Here is an 18,169-nt window from a genome sequence, read left to right on the forward strand (position 1 = left end):
TGAAACCTTCGGGTTGTACCATGTACAACTCTTCCTCCAAATAACCGTTTAAGAAGGCGGTTTTCACATCCATCTGCCAAATTTCATAGTCATGAAAAGCGGCAATCGCTAAGATAATCCGAATGGAACGCAGCATGACTACGGGTGCAAAAATTTCATCGTAGTGCAAACCTGGCACTTGGGTGAAACCTTTAGCAACTAGTCGTGCTTTATAGATATCTTGTTGACCTTCCACAGAATGCTTTATCTTGTAAAGCCATTTGCATTGAAGGGGACGAACCTTAGCAGGCAAGTCAACAAGATCCCATACGTTGTTCTCATACATGGAGTCCATCTCGGATTGCATGGCCTCAAGCCATAGCATTGAGTCGGAACTAGTCATGGCACCTTTATAGGTTGCGGGTTCACTACTCGTTAAGAGTAGAATGTCATCTATGTCATGTTCCTCGACCATACCAATGTATCTGTCCGGAGGAATAGAGACTCTACCCGACCTCCTAGGTTCCTCAGGAATATTAACCGCAGCCGGGATTGAAGGAACTGGTTCCTCCAATGGTTGCTCGGCATTTGGTTCTGAAATCTCCGACAGTTCGAAGGTTCTATTACTCTTCGCGTTCTCGAGAAACTCCTTCTCTAAGAATGTCGCACTGGCCGCAACAAACACACGTTGTTCGGTTGGCGAATAGAAGTAATGACCAAATGTTCCTTTAGGATAACCTATAAAGTATGTCTTGACCGATCGCGGGCCGAGCTTATCCTCGTGTCTCCACTTGACATAAGCCTCGCAGCCCCAACCCCGGATAAAGGACAAGTTAGGGACCGTTCCCTTCCATAGTTCATATGGAGTCTTGTCAACAGCTTTAGACGGACTTCGGTTAAGTATTAGAGCGGTGACGAGAAGAGCATAACCCCATAATGAATCGGCAATACGGTGTGACTCATCATGGATCGAACCATATCAAGTAGTGTTCGATTTCTCCGTTCGAACACACCATTCAACCGAGGTGTTCAGGTGGAGTTAAGCGTAAGGCAATCCCACGTCCTTAAGGTGTTGATCAAACTCGTGTGAAAGATACTCGCCACCACGGTCTGATCGTAGTGTTTTAATCTTTCTACCCAGTTGGTTCTGTACCCGATTCTGGTATTCTTTGAATTTCTCAAAGGACTCACTTTTATGCTTCATCAAGTAGACATAGCCATATCTACTCAAATCGTCCGTGAAAGTGATGAAATACCTATAGCTTTCTCGTGCGGTGATTGACATAGGTCAACACACATCCGTATGTATGAGTCCTAATAGGTCAGCAGCGCGCATTCCAACACCTTTGAAGGAAATTCGAGTCATCTTACCAATGAGACATGATTCACACGTGCCAAATGATTGAAAATCAAAGGCCGAGATAGCTCCATTCTGTATAAGCTATTTAACGCGTTTCTCATTAATGTGTCCCATACGGCAGTGCCATAGATAAGTTTGATCTTTGTCACCAATCTTTAACTTTTTATTCATTACGTGCAATATTTCAGTGGTCTGATCTAAAACATAAATTCCATTCATGGAGACTGCCTTGCCATAAATCATATCGTGTAATGAGAAAATGCAGCTATTATTCTCTATTACAAATGAAAAACCAAGTTTGTCAAGTGCAGAAACTGAAATAATGTTTTTAGATAGACTGGGTACATAATAGCAGTTATATAAAAATAACTCAAATCCGCTAGGGAGCTGGATCACATATGTTCCCCTCGAGACGGCAGCCACTCGTGCTCCATTCCCGACACGCAGGTCCACCTCACCCTTTACGAGGGGTTCGATGTTTCGGAGCCCCTGCACATGATTGCACAGATGAGAACCACAACCAGTATCTAGTACCCAAGTTCCGTAACTTGCATGGTTAATCTCAATCATATGAATAAAAGAAGAAAAATAAGAAGACATACCAACAAGAGTAACGCGACCTGATTTTATGTCCTCATGGTATACAGGACATGTACGCCTCCAATGCCCAGTCTTGTGGCAATGGTGGCATTCCATGTTACCAGTCTTGCTCTTTGTCACGCCTGGTGAGGTGCTGGTGAGGTGCTCGACTCACCAGGCCCACTCTTACCTGATCCCGACTTCTTAAACTTCGGCTTGCCTACTGCTAGGTCTGCCTGAGCTTTGCCCTTACCCTTGCCCTTGTTTGACACAACGAGAACATCCTGTTTCATGCTCCCACTAAACTTCATGTCCTTCTCGGTCTGTACGAGAAGGGAGTGTAGTGCATGAGGACTTTTCTTCAAATCATTCATATAGTAATTGGCTCTAAAGAGCGCAAAACCATCGTGGAGTGAATGAAGCATGCGGTCAATCACGATGTTCTCACTGATCTTACAATCAAGTGCCTCCAGTTTCTCAACATTCTCAATCATGCTGAGAATGTGTGGGCTAACCGGTTGGCCCTTCTAGAGTTTCGCCTCAAAGAAGCAACAGGTATGCTCATAGGTCACGATTCTCGGTGCTTTCGAGAATTCCTTAGTGAGCGTGGTGAAAATCTTGTTTGCACCTTGGGCTATGAAGCGTTTCTGCAAATTGGATTCCATTGCAAAAATGAGTACGTTCTTTATCGCACCCGCTTCCATGACGAAATCGCTATACGTGGCGATCTCGTTAGCTCCAGCCGTGGGGCCTGGGTTTGACGGGATGGGCTCTGTCAGATATTTGAGCTTCCCGTCAGCAATGGCTGCATTCCGTAATGCCGCCTCCCAGTCCGCGAAGTTTGATCCATCATTCTTCAGTCGAGTAGACTGATTCATCTGATTCATGAAGATCCGAAGCCAGGACTCACGGTCCAATGTGGCACTTGGCATTGGGTCGTCCCTACGGCCAGCCATTTTGTTATTAGCAGTTTAAATGATCGTGTTCTACACTGAAAAAGAAAGAAAACAAAACGAAATAAGCAACTCATCGAGGTGATTTAAGTCTATTTAAAAAAATACATTTTAACGCGTAGACTCATTGCATTTGTATAATCGATCTACCTTAAGAATTGTACAAGTGATCCCAAGACTCAATTTCCGTAAATTGATAAGCCAACTGTTTGGCTAGTTCTACCGTTAGAACTCTTGGTCGATAGATTTCCGTAAATCCTATCTTTAGTCCACCATAATCACAGGATCGTACGAGTGACCATAGTGTTGAGATAAAATAGGTCAATCAGTTCCAACTTACCCGACGTAGAAGGGGTCATATTATGCCTACCGACGAAGAAGGGATTCATTGGAGTTTGACCTATAAAGACTATTCTCAATTTTTGGTTATACGAGGAAGATCCCATCAACTTAGTTTTAATTCATTTTAAGTGAACGAAAAACTAGCATTACGTGTATGAATTAACTTAGGTGATGGCTTATTAATGATCGTGTGACATCTGTATGTCATAGAAAACTAACGTGTAACCTCTATATGAGTCAATTTTCATGCAAATATTAGGTGGTTTGGTTTTAGGCGGAATATGATGCAAACTATCGTTACGATGAAAAACATAAAACAAATGTAAAACGTAAATAAAAGTCCTAGTGTGGCCTATCCTAGCAAGATAAACATAATACAACTTTGGAATCCACCGTTGGACCCGAGAAGCTTGTCTTGATGTTCCATCTTGATCCATGCAGCGGGAGTGAGCATCCGATCTCCATCTTTGGTCTTCTCAAAATTACAATTTAAAATTTACAAAATATAAACCTATCTACATTCTAAATTAAAACTGTAATTACAAGGAAAAAACCAAAACGGAGATGCGAGATCTCAAAATACAACCAAGACCGTGTTCCATCATTACGGTAACACGTTCTACTAAGGCCATACTAAGTTACAACCGTTTGTAAAATTAAATACGTAATAAAAACATTCATGGCATTCAAAAGTAACGATAAAAAATAATGCATCAACTAAAACAAAATTTATTCGTGACATAATTCCGTAATTATGTTAAATTTATCCAAACCACCTTTTAACGATTAAAATTATGTGACAAAACCGCTTCTATCAACTTAATTTTAATTCATTACAATCCGTTACTTTAAATTGCTTTAAAATAACTAAATGGTACGTGAGTGAACCGTTTCACAATCATGCGAGTGTACAACATCCGTATAATGTACATTATATGGCCGGGAAAAATAAAACACAAATTTTTTTTTTTTTTTCTTTCACGGCTGGACCGAGAGCAGCAAAAAAAATAAAACACAAAAAAAAATTTTGCGGCTCAAAATTTCAGCGCGGCCAAAACCTTCGTGAAATCGATTTGACAAAATAAAACCAATTTCAATTTAGACTTAATTCGTATAAAATTAAATCTACACTTGATAAAACTATAACATATTGCTATAAAGACCGATTATAATAACAATATGCAAAAAAATCGCAAACAAAACCAATCGATCGAGGCCCTAACAGTCCTCGATCGACTGATCAGACATGACCCGTATGACACGGTTTTCAAGGCACGAAAAAACAGACGTGAACAGTAAAAAAAACAGTTCGGCCGTGCGGTTTTTAAAGGCAAAAATTATCGATTCAAATCGTTTTATGAAAATCACGATGAAAAATTTACGTGGCCTCGCTCTGATACCACTTGTAGGGAAATATCCGTATAAAACCCCTTAAAATTAAGGACTATAACGTAAATTACCATGTGATTAATTGTCATAAACGAAAAACAAGAGAAACGATAAAGCAACAAGAATCAACCTCGGGTCCTATGTAAAACGCGGCCTAAGAACAGAAATCAAAGTAGATTTCCTCCTAATCGTTGCACCCAAGATCGTCTGAGACTATGCCCCTTGTGCTAGAAATTACTCTCTAATTGCCTTGCAATATTGAGAGAGCCTTTTTGTGAGTTTTGATGTGAGATCTAGAATTTCAGAGAGAATGCCTCCAAAACCCTAATTTTTGTGCAAATGACAATGATTAGGGACTCTCCTTTTGTTCCTCTCGGCCAAACTGTGTGCAAGGGGAGGGAGTGGGCTTTCCACTTTCTCCTTATTTAACTCGAGGTCCGACTCGTTTTTGCTAAATGTATATGACGGGTTTTAATTATAAATCGTCACTCGTTATTGGATAATAAAATATCTACTAGTAACATGAATTAGTCGACATATTAATACATGTCCGACAATGACAATATTGTATAATTAATTAATTCAATATACATTAATTAAATATAATCGTTTATATTCAATTTATGAATTAACCGCTTAATTCACCTTAGCCATTATTATTTAATCCGTATTAAATAAGTATCTCAACATCGCGTTTGACTAATTTTTAGTCAATAACTCCGACTAACTGCTTAGTCATATTAGGCATCAACATGACTGTATTTTCATACCGTCACATCTCTCAAACGTATCCTATAGGTGTGACTTTTAGGGACCAGTTGATCACCGCCATCTGTATGACAATAACGTCAAACTTATCTAGCAAGCCAACCGTTATTGATAAACGTGGACCAACTGATAATAATACAAAAGTATACCCTTTTGATCCTTTTAGAGATTTATATGTCATTGCACTAACTGTGGAGGACACCAGCCCCAACAGTGTACGTGCAATAACGTTATCCGCACTAACTGGAGGACACAGGCTCCAACAAAATTGTCCTAAGTACCTTGGCGATATCAAAGCTGGAAAAGTTATTTCAGTAGGTAAATTACTATCCCTATCTTTTATGTTTCAAATCTCAACTTTGGTATTTTGATACAAGTTGTGATATTTACCCTTTTTATTGTAATTAGGGCATCCTATCAAGGACAAGGGCAAAGAAAAGCAAGCCTAGAAAATCTTGAGGGAAGCTAGATGTAGCCGCCCATGGTGCTAGATCGGTGGATGCTTGGCTTTATTTTGTTTTGTCTTTAATTTCATGTTGAATTTTTAGAACTATTTTGATTTCCTCGTTCGACTTGGAAATTTGGTTTTTTCCTTAAACAATGGTTGTATTTTGGATATTGGTGACTTGGTTTGCAACCCAAGTCACTTATTTTATCGTATCGTTTGTTCTAAAATTTGTCATCATTCACTACTTGCTTCGAGATCCATTAAGATTTTATCAACTTAAATTGATCTAATAGACAATTATAATGATTGAGTCATTATATGTCCATGAGTTATGAATTCAATTCTCCTCATGCCATTGTGATTAAAGTCACAACTTACTTATGTAAGATCAATTATGAAGTTATGATTGAGTTGTTGAACTCACACAAGGGAACGTTGCCAACCTTATTTGATACCCTATCAAAATTTAAATCACCTAGTCCATATTATCCTTTCAATATGTCTTGATTAAATCACTATTAAGTTGATATGTGATAAGTTTTCCTCCTTCACCATCATTATTTGTGGCTCAAAGCTATCTTTGGAGAAAAAGGGCAATTTTTCCTAAAGATAGAGTGTGAGTGAATTTAGCCACAAACCTTAACTAGATGGGATCTACGTGAGGAGACCAAAAAGAAGATGTTCTTGAGGGAACTATGTGAGGAGACCAAAAGAAGACGTTCTTGAGGGAACTACGTGAGGAGACCAAAAGAAGACGTTCTTAAGGGAACCACGTGAGGAGACCAAAAGAAGACGTTCTTAAGGGAACCATGTGAGGAGACCAAAAGAAGATGTTCTTGGAATGTAAGATTTTGATCTAAGAAGGGATATAACTAGAGATTTGAAAATTCGACATTTTACTTAAGAGCCTTATGAAACTAAAATGATATCTAGGCAAGTAAATGGATTTATTTGGGATTGTTGAGACCAATCCAAGGTAAATAGATATTTATGATTGAAGGTTGCATAGAGTGGCATGTCGATGTCTACGAAAGCTAAGTTAATTGTTAACTATGCTAAAGATTTAAAATCATTGCTATACTTCATTATGGAAATAAGTAAGTTATTAAAACCACTTTCCAAATGGGCATTTTGAAAGAGATATGTGAATGACATATATGGTTTTAACTAAAACTTAGAAGAGCAATGATCATTCCAATTCATGTAATGTTTCGAATGAGATGTCAAAAACGAAACATGTGGAATTATGTTGGAGTCTGTGACGGTCATGCTTAGACATGAAGTTTAGTGGGAGCAATCATGAATTGCATAACATATTACTCATTGGGAATGACGAGCATATATTGTCTTTTATAAAGAAGTATTTAGGTTTTCAATTTTGGATGATATTGGACATTATGTGAATCTATTAAAACATGGGATGTTAGATTGGCACTTAGATAAGTATCGTATGTTGATAATGATCCTTCATCTTATAGAAATCAATCAGTTAAGTGGTTATTCATGTTGATAAATATAGAATTACCATGATAGAGTCATGGTTATTTACTAAACCTAAGAACTGTTGTCTACATGAATTCGATAATCAATGTTTCCGCCATTGGTATAATCATGTAATGCCATAATACACATGTCCTAGATGAATTAAATGCTTGGATCATGATAAGTCGATAACAAGTTAACCCATATGAGAGTCATTGGTATGCCTCAAGGAACCGTCATGAATTCTCAAGGAGAACTAATGGTCTGTTCTGGAGTTTGGAAGGATACTTAGTTGTGCGTTAAGAGGTTACACAAACTCAAGTTTCCGAACTCATTAGGATTTATGAAAATCCTAGGCTGATTTTATTGACCTAAGAAGTAAATGACTGAAAAGAGTGTTTTATTGTCATCCATTGCAAGTTTCTACGAAGTGAACATAAGTACGTTGTGATTAGGTGGTGTACTTTAAAACTACAAGTAGTGTTGTCCACCAAAACCTACATCACAAGTTATATGATAACAGTAAAGAGCTTCTTTCAAGCTAAAGAACCTAAGTCTAGTATGAAATCTAGACATGTACTTAGTAAAATTCATGCTATAAGGGATAACATGAAATTGAAGGAAATCGCAATTCATAAAGTTTGAACACTTGGACGCATGGTATGTTCACAAGTTAAACTTTTATTGCATTAGACGAGTGTATAAATACACCTATGATTATAAGACATAGAGTCGTAATATGGTATTGACTACTCATGTGTGATAATCACATTTATTGTTCGAGTTAACGTTAACTCATTTTGTACTTTGTTATATCCAAATGGGATTGTTGAGACAATATTGAACCCCATTAAAGTGAACTGGATTAACGTAGTATTCGCCCCTAGTTACTTATATGAGGTGACATCTCGAAGAAACTAGAGTGTGATGCGATTGATGGCAAGTTCAAATGCCATAGAGTCATAAGGGATGACTAGTCGATCACATAGGCAGACTGTAAGGGACACTTTGTCGGGCTTATGACCGCTTATAGAGTTCTGGAAATTTTTATAGCTTGGTCGTGGCGAGAGCTACTATGGTATTCTTATGAGTCGATTCTTTGACTAAAGAATGTTCGCCTAAGATGGCACAGTTTCAGAGTGACTTTGATTTATGTTCTGCGACCTTCGTAATTGGGGTCTAATGGGCATGTTTTGGGTCATGATGAGATGTGGCTATTCGAAAGGAAGAGTGCAATAGGAATTGTCCATCCCAGTCAGGGTTATCTTATATCTCAAGGACACTCGAGGAGTAATGAACTGAAAATGCGTGGCCACGCTCGGAAGATATCTATGGTAGATAATTCCGGTCAGACAGTTATTCTCCAGATCGAGGAAACCACTCATGATATGATCAAATGCAAGTACGGCCAGCAAGACACCTTGCATTGAGTGAGAGATAGTAATAGGACAAGAGAATTGGTGACGCACACTTGTCGCAGACAAGTGGGAGATTGTTGGAGTATGTGTCCTCGACAATAATGCGATCACATGTTTAAATTTCATATTAAGAATACATAAGGGATTGTAACATTTTATTGTCAACTGATCCACATTAATCGGTAATGATTGGCTGACTAGAGTTTGACATTACTGTCGTATGACGGTGGTGATCGGTTGATCCCTTAAGGTCATACCTCTAGGGAAACGTTCTTAATAGATAATTAATTAATTGTATGACGATACAAGTTAATTAATTCCTTAAATTTGAACAAATGATTTTGTGAGTAATAATAAGTATCTTATTGTAATTCGATTAAATAAGATTCGTACTACGTAATTAAATTGTTTTATTACTTAAGATTTATTTATTGTTTATGAAACAATTATAATAAAGAATTAATTGTTTATTATAAATACAAATAGTTGTGATTTATAATTCTATAACCCATTTTAAGAAATTGTAATTGTGAATTACTAGTTAATTTTTATATGTGATTTATTTCATTTATATGATGATTTTTAATTTGTTAAAAATGCATTATTTAAATGACATGTCTAGTAACATGTCCAATTTGTCACATAATACAAATTAACATATTGACAAAGTTAAAATGGGTCAATATTAGGCATGTATGTGCCGTGTAAATGGAAGAGGTAGGAGGATTTGGGCCTTAATTAATATAAATTAGTGGGTAACATTAGACCTGGCAAACAGATCGGGTCATGTCGGGTTCGTGTTCGTGTCACATGTAAACGGGTCACAAACCCTTCAACCCAAACCTGACCCGTTTAAATCTCGTGTCGTGTTCGTGTCGACCCACTTACATAAATGGGTCATCAAGCCTCAACCCTAACCCGCTAATATCGTGTCGAGTTCGGGTCGTGTTTTCGTGTCAAGTCAATATTTGGAAAGTTTTAAGTATATTTATGTGATGAAAGATAAAAAAAATAAGGATTAATTTATTAAACAGGTCATTCGTGTCGGGTTCGTGTTTAGAGAGCTCAACCCAAACCCGACCCAATTAAATATCGTGTCGTGTTCGTGTCGACCCACTTACATAAATAGGTCATTGAGCCTCAACTCAAACTTGTTAATTTCGTGTCGGGTTCGTGTCTTGTTTTCGTGTCGTGTCATTATTTGCTAGCTCTAGGTAACATGATGATTACCTACTAATCATAGGTATGCATACCTACACTCTTGAGAAGAGAAAAATGCAAAGGTATTGGGCACTCTACCCATGCCAAAACCGGTGCACTCCCCCCTTATACACTCAAGTAGTGTATTTCCTACCTCTCTCTAATTCATTCTTATCAATTCATTATCTAGAGAACAAGATTTTTCTCTCTATTTTGTTGTAAAAATTTCTTAAGAAGAAAACTCACAAAATCATAATATTATTATTACTAGTTGTAGTAACTAAAATAATATTAAGTCTTATTTTAAGGACACAAATATTAATTTCTAGTAACTAAATTAATATTTGTATTAAGAAGGATTTCCTTGGTACAAATCCTTAAGGTGTAGATCTTGCTACTAGATCTAAGTTTTTGGGGCATTTGGATTATTCTTAAGAAGACTAACTTGGTAGGAGACCAATTTAGTATAAACCAATTTCGGCCCTCCTTGTAAGAATGTCTAAATTTCTTCTCTTTTATTTAAATTGTTATGCATGCATAAGTTCCTTTGAGTTTATGACTAAACTAATAAACACTTAGTTATTAGAAGAGTCTAATAAGAGATATATGAATCCTACAAGATACTTAAGAATGACATGAACATCAAATTTATATTTAACCATGGCAATTAAATGAGATGGAACAAGATAGATCAACATTAGCATAATAAAGGCTCAACTATTCATGTGAAATAACTAATAATATGAAAGACAAGAATACGGTCGTTTAGGCAAAAGCATGCATTTCAAGGAAAAATAACCTAGATATGAGATTAGAAATCGAATCATGTGAAGTATATAAATAAGGGATCAATCAATACAAATTACGTGAATGGAAACCATAGCCATTACTTTGAGAATATTTTTAGCAAACATTGTACGGGACGTGGCTACTAATGTCACATTCATACTTATGACTTGCATCTCACCATAAGAACGGATAGGAACATCAATCCCGGTGATTATATCGCAACTAAAAGGCTTGCATTTTACCTCTAATATTCGATAGGACCAAGACTCTCACATTCAAACAATGACAATATCTATAACCAAGCAAGACCTTTACTACTCATTCAATATATTTTCCTTGGTAGGACGACAATGATAATCATAAAGAGTCAGTCCTAGTCTAAATCTGGCCAGACTATCGGGACAGTACCGTTTTCGATTTGACATGCGGCAGGACAGTCCGCATCCAAGACTCAACGACAGACCGGAAGTCGAGAAACCACAATCAGCAAGACAATCCGAAGGAGGCGGAAGATATGAGCTAAACCTAGACATGGCAGATCGGCACAAGTAGGGCGTAAGGATAAGTCAAGCAGTAAGGTATAGCATAAAGGCATTATCATAAGAATACGACTCACTACAAGTAATTATTTATAATAAATTTTTCATACTTGTATTAGGTCGATAAGCATTTCTTTTCATAAATAAACATGCCGGTTAAATAAAATATAACAAGCGGTAATGAATAATTTGCGTCAAGAATTACGAGATAAAATGGAAACAAGCACATGTGACTCATTCATGAGCCCACTTCAAAATATAAGGTTGGCCCGACAATTAAAACATGACGAGTCCAACACTTGAAACATGTCAAGCCCAACAAATTAATCATGTAAAGCCCAACACTAAAATCATGTAAAGCCCAACAAATTAATCATGTAAAGCCCAACAAACTAATCATGTAAAACCCAACAAATTAATCATGTAAAGCGCAACAAGCTAAACTTAATGACCCCAACAAAACAAACATACATGGGAAGAATAAATGTAATGGACAAGTAACAATCGAAGCAAGACATTCTAAACCCATTTATACCCGTAAACATAAATTAGTAACTCATTTCTTAAATACTTGTCACTTGAATGAAAATATAAATAAATGGACATAAGCCATTTATAAAGAGCAAAACAAGAATTGAATTATAAATGACTCAAATGTAAGATATACCATTTATTACTTACAAAGCATAAATAATTGAATTGGACGCGTATTATAATGAAAACACGTCATTTCGTATATAAATGAAATAATTAAATAATGAATTCCACAATTATAATTCATGTGAGAGAAATATATAGACGAATGATATTTAATGGATTACGTTATATAAAGCATGAATCGAAAATTTAAATATTTCAAATACCCAAAGTTGCGCCAAAACAAGCTATGACCGCGACTCAAAGGGGCCACTTGGGCAGCCCTTTCACGCCCCAACAACCACCCACAACAGCCCATAAACAGTCCACCCAACCACCCTTACACGGCCAAACGGCCTCAAAAGTCGCGCCAAAAACAGACCAAAGTGCAGGCCGAATCAGGTCACCAAAACAGGCTGCAAACACCACTAACACGGGCTGCAACCACCACCAAAAGAAGGCTGGTAAAGCAGGCCGTAACAGCCCCAATGTAGGCCATGACCAGCCCCCACACGACTACCATTTGACTGCCCACAACCACCATTCACATCACCCCAAATTCCGTCCCAAAAACAGCACAATAGCACTCTGTTTTCACGCCTAAAGCAGCCCAAAAACGAGTCGTTTTAAGATGACATTTAAGACAAGAACAAGCTGAAATTTACACAACTAAATTACCATTTTCATACGAAAATAATGCGGAAATCTCATAAAGAATGAAACTTTATCGCAACTAAACATCCAACACACAAATTTAGCACACAAAACGACATAATAACAAGTAATTCGACATTTTGTCGAGTAACCTATCACCGTTACCTCGAAAGCTCACTAATCTTCAAGCCTTCCTCTGGGTCTTCAAATCCTTCACCCATGTGCAAGGAAACGAAACATAGAAGCTAAAAATCGAAACTTTTTGCAAGATGGTCGAAAACAAACTTCCACAAGAGCGGGACTTTCTTACCTAGAAAGTTGAAGGACGGAAAGGGGAAGAGAATGGCGCAAAAAATAAAAGGAAACAGTTGAGAATTGGAGGAGAAATCTAAGGTTGAAAGTTAGGTGTTAATGGAATTTGTATATTGTTGTTGTTACTGTGAGTTGGTTCGAAAAAAAAAAAAAAAAAGAGAAGAAGGAATGAGGGAATGAGGGAAATGACCGATTGGAGTGTGAGAGTGAGGGATTAAATGATTATTTTAGTGAGGTGTAAAAGTAGGTAGGTGTGTTGTCGATATGTGATAGGTCGAGATTAAACTAGTCTCACATGAGAAATGTGACGGTCTTTTGTTAGACGGGAATACGTCTCAAATCTATTATAATTTAAGACGGGAAGTTATTATTATTATTATTATTATTATTATTATTATTATTATTATTATTATTATTATTATTATTATTATTATTATTATTACCGCTATTATTACTATCCGACTAAATATATATATATATATATATATATATATATATATATATATATATATATATATATATATATATATATATATATATATAGTTTTATATAAACCAAGCTTTAAAAATATAGTTTTTTATAAAAATCATGTTTAAAAATAAAATTAATAAAATTAAATAATTTAAAAATATAAATAAAACAATGAAATGGTTAATTAAATTATAAATGCTAAAAATGGGAAATTCGCGGGTGTTACAAATTTTGTCGTATCTGAAGGGGTTAATGTGATCCGAGCTATATGTACTATATCTCCCATATGACTGTCGGTTAAGACAGTTGCACTAATAACTCGAGACCCAAGATCAGTGACAACTAATTTTGTACCATTACACAATCCTCGGAGTTGATCAATATTTCTCAAAATCATCAATGTGGCCCATACCTTAGCTTTAACTCATGGTTCGGGAGACCCGAACATTTAATTGAGTTCAATAATTCAGTAGAATATACCTCATGTATCTCAGTATTGTCTTCATCTTTTCTTATTTCATCTAAACTTAAGTACACTTGTTCTATAGCAGGAATAAGCATGACATCACATAATCATTGACCATATGTACGATGTCATGAGTAGGGGCAACAACTGCTCTCTCTTGGAGGTAACCTAAATCCCGAAAATTTTGGTCAAAAGATGGGTATGTGCTATGAACAATAACAACCATTGGATCAGTTGCATTTTTAATAAGAATGTCATCTGGGAGTTTTAAATCAATTTCCCCATCATTTTCACATCCTGCTATACCGTCTCCGATCTTTAAAATCCAATTTGAAAATTCTCTAATTTCATCAATATTACAATTGGAACTTCCAGATTGTAGACGCATGTTTTTCGTTAATGTTAATACCTTTAAACACAACGCAAATGAAATGTTTAAAAAAATAATTTAAAATTTGACCGGGTCAAAATTTGACGCGTTTGGTGTTCGGACCGGGTCAAAATTTGACCGATCTACCTAAAACCGATATAATTCTGATAATATTTTACATGTCGCAATGGAACCTCTAGAATTGAAATTTATGTAAATTTCCTAAACTCACATTTTTTTTGTTAAACGATAAAAGAGATTTTCAAAGAAAAATAATGATATGAAGGTTTGGATCGGGAAAAGGTGGATTATGTGTTTGTGAAACGTAAATGGCGTGGCCCAATTTTGTGCTGTCTAATTTTGATTTTAGGGCTAGTTGTATCTTTGAGTTTTTGGGTTTCTGCCTTTCATTTTTTTTAATTTTCTATTCTAACCGTGAACTTCTTACTTATTTTCTATCATGAGTTATAACCTCCTTCGACTTATAACTTTATTCTTTAAACAATCGTACTTTGACCTTCATTATAGTCATTTGTGTCGTAATCCTTTATGAGAAACATCACAAATACTCCTTTGGTCCCATCATCTGTTTACGTATTCTATTTTATGATGTCTCAGTCATTTGTTTATCTTACTAAATACTCCCTCCGATCCACACCAAAGGTAACACTTACCTAAACCGGACGATCCACACCAAAGGTAACATACCTTATTTGGCCCACAACATTACCAAATTGTTCTTGTACCCATTTCATATTTACACAAAACTGTCATTACATACCTCACATACCATCCCACAGTTAAAGCCACAATTACATAGCCGACCTATTTTTTCCCTCTTTACCTTTACTTTTTCCACATTTTCTTAAATACTTCATTTTTCCCCATGTTGCCTTTGGTGTGGATCGGAGGGAGTAAGGAATGTTTTTAATGGATAACTTGATCATCCAATGGTACTATTTCCACTTATCCTTCCTTCTTGGTTTTGTGCAAAAAGTAAAAATAAACAAATGAAAGGGACATAGGGAGTAACTTTAAATGTTAATTGAGGTTTAAAGAATTGTTATTAGATTCATATACTATCGATAGAACGGGTAATTGGGCAAACTAATAGGTGAATGAGTAGGTTAACGAGTAATTGAATTGGTAAAGAGGTGGCCTAATGGATAAACTAACAAACTAATTTAGCAAAGACAATCAATAAGGTCATGATATAGAATAATGTACCGAGTTTATGGACAATTCGACACACCATAGAATTTGAAAATGTAAAGGTACAACATAAAACCGAAAAACTCGGGGAGTACAAGTTAGTCTTTCCTTTTATTTTAATAATGTGATCCATTTAGAGATCGGATTCGGTTTAGACTTTAGGTTACTTAAATTCGATACATCGAAAATTCAGGATTCATAATGACTTATATTTATAACCAAATGTGTTTGGTGTGGTGGTTGCTCACCTCATCCCTTAACCATGAGGTCAGGGGTCTTCGTGAGATACACTGTTGTCGACGGTGGACACCCCAGTTTACACCAAAAAATAATGAGTTATATTTATCGTATGCATAAACACATGACGTTTGTCTGGACCATGGAAAAACGCTCCACTCAAATGCTTTTTCAAAACATTTTTAATTTTAAAAGAGTCGCCACTAAATTTTTAAATGGAATTTAGAAACCAATTTTAGAGATTTGAATTCGTGTGACTTTACGTGTTAGGAAGTTAATTTAATTTCATTAAAACAACACCCAGCCCCGCCCGTTGCAATAACGGTCTCTACTAGGTGAAAGATGACTATTTCGGAAAGATATCACATGCGTATGCAACCATTGAATTTAAATCCTATCATGCGAATTTCATTCTAAGTCGTTTAAAATGCATTTAACTTCGTCGAAGTGGTTTAGCATGTGAGGTTCATTGATTAAACTAGAAAACACATCCAAAGAAGGGGATAGGAAGGCTTACGCTTAGCATAAGATGTATTAACAAACATTAGTGGTTAGCTCATACATACAATATAAATTATAAATAAAGTAAATTAAAATCTAAATCATAAACTAATTAAACTAAGGATTAATCAAACAAAGTCAAACAAAGGAGCAAATTAAAACACAAAACCTGGAATAACCCGTGCACTGCACGGATCTTAAATTTTCGAAATATGTCAGAATTGACCCGTGCACTGCGCGGGTTTTGAATTAAAACATTGCTAATTACAAAATAAATACTAAATCAATGCAATAAATTACGAAAATCTACCTAAATTAAAATTACAAATTATAGGTCTGGAAAATCATAAAAAATCAATTTTTATATGGTTAAAAATAAATACACGTAAATTAAATAAACTCGATTTATTAAATTGCCCTATTCCAACACGAGGATATGTAAATGAGACGGGGTGTACGACCGACCGATATGGCGGATTTCTTTCCCATCTCAAGTCAACGCGGGTGCCGGAATGGTACTTTAACTCATACTCAAACTATTCTAGTTTCGATATTAGTTAGACGATGTTAGACAATGGTTAGTAAATAAACAATAAAAAAACGAAATAAAAAGGAGAGAAGGGAGTTTTAATGCACCCTCAACCTACATGTATCGTTGACACCGTCTTGGGTCGTAATCGATCGTAGATTTTATCTCGAGGGGCCGTCGTCGACGAAGACAATTGAAATTGAATTTTGAAATCACGAAACAAACACGTTCAAAAGGCAGACTTGAGCAGCGAATTTCAATCGCTCACCACGACTTCGTTTCTCAACGATTTTTCAAACCGAAAGATGTTTTGGAAACTAGAAAGACTGAATTTTGTGAATATGGAAACAAACTAGAAGTTTTAATGGGATTTGTGCACGAGACTCAAGGCCAAAGACCAAGACAGAAACTCGAAAACAAGATTTGTGTCCCTGTTTTCGAGCGGCTGTCACGGCTTTAGTTTAGGGTTGTTTTGGACGATTGATGGTTGTTATTTGTAGTATGTTGTGTGGAGAACTTAGAGGAATGAATGTATGGTGAAGGGGGAGTATTTATAAGGAGTTTCGAAGGGTAGAAGTAGGGCAACAAGCAGTCGGGCCTGTTTCGCATAGCTGCTGTCCATCAGCTAATTCGTGGGGTTTTTAGGGTTTGTATGGGGGTTTTCTTGGTGGTTAAGCTAAGGTAATATGGGTAGGATACTAGGGTATGGTGTAGGGTTAATGGGCACGGGTTTGGTAGCTGTTTGGAGCGGGTTTTGGGCTCGGGATTGAGCACGCAAAACAGGGGGGGCTGCTTGTGTTGCGGGCTGTTTGTGGAGTATTTGGGACGGGAATTGGATGGGTTTTGTGGTGTTCTAGGTGCTGGGTTGTTGTGGGTAATGTGGAGCGCGGGTTGATGGTGATGGGTTGCGGGTTTGGACCAAGTTTGAGTCGGTTTAGAAGGGCTTTCGATGGGCTATACAAACACGGGTAAAGGAAGGAATTGGGCTGTGTTGGGGAGTGTTTAGGACGAGATTTGGGTGTGGATATGGGGGTTCGAACTGGGGTTGAATGGGTAGAGGCCTAGGTTGGTTAGTGTACTCGAGATTCGTGCCAACTCGTAAAGAAAACGGGCTTAAAAACCGAGCTAAAATCGAGCTCCAAAACGCGTGGTTGAAACGAGTTTTAAATTTTCAAATTCGATTTTTCAAATCAAATAGCACATTTAAAATGAATGATTTTTCAAATCAAAAAAAATATATTTTATTTTCAATAAAATAAATTCAAGGAAATAAATTCAAATTAAAACAATAAAATGAATTCACTTAAAAAAGCTTTAATTTAAATATCATTTAAATTAATAAAATACTCCGTCGACAACGCTCATTCCACATCGTAAAGCGAGCCCAAATAAAGACAATGACAACTAATAAATACATGCGTCCTATCATCATCGGGTGTTTGTCGGGTTTTCTATAAATTCCAATATCGACAGATATGGGTATCTACAGTTTGCAATATTGGTCCAACATGGCCTAAAGACGATTGAATTAACA

Source organism: Silene latifolia, unplaced genomic scaffold, assembly GCF_048544455.1.
Source record: "Silene latifolia isolate original U9 population unplaced genomic scaffold, ASM4854445v1 chrun_scaffold_16, whole genome shotgun sequence".
Lineage (NCBI taxonomy): Eukaryota > Viridiplantae > Streptophyta > Magnoliopsida > Caryophyllales > Caryophyllaceae > Silene > Silene latifolia.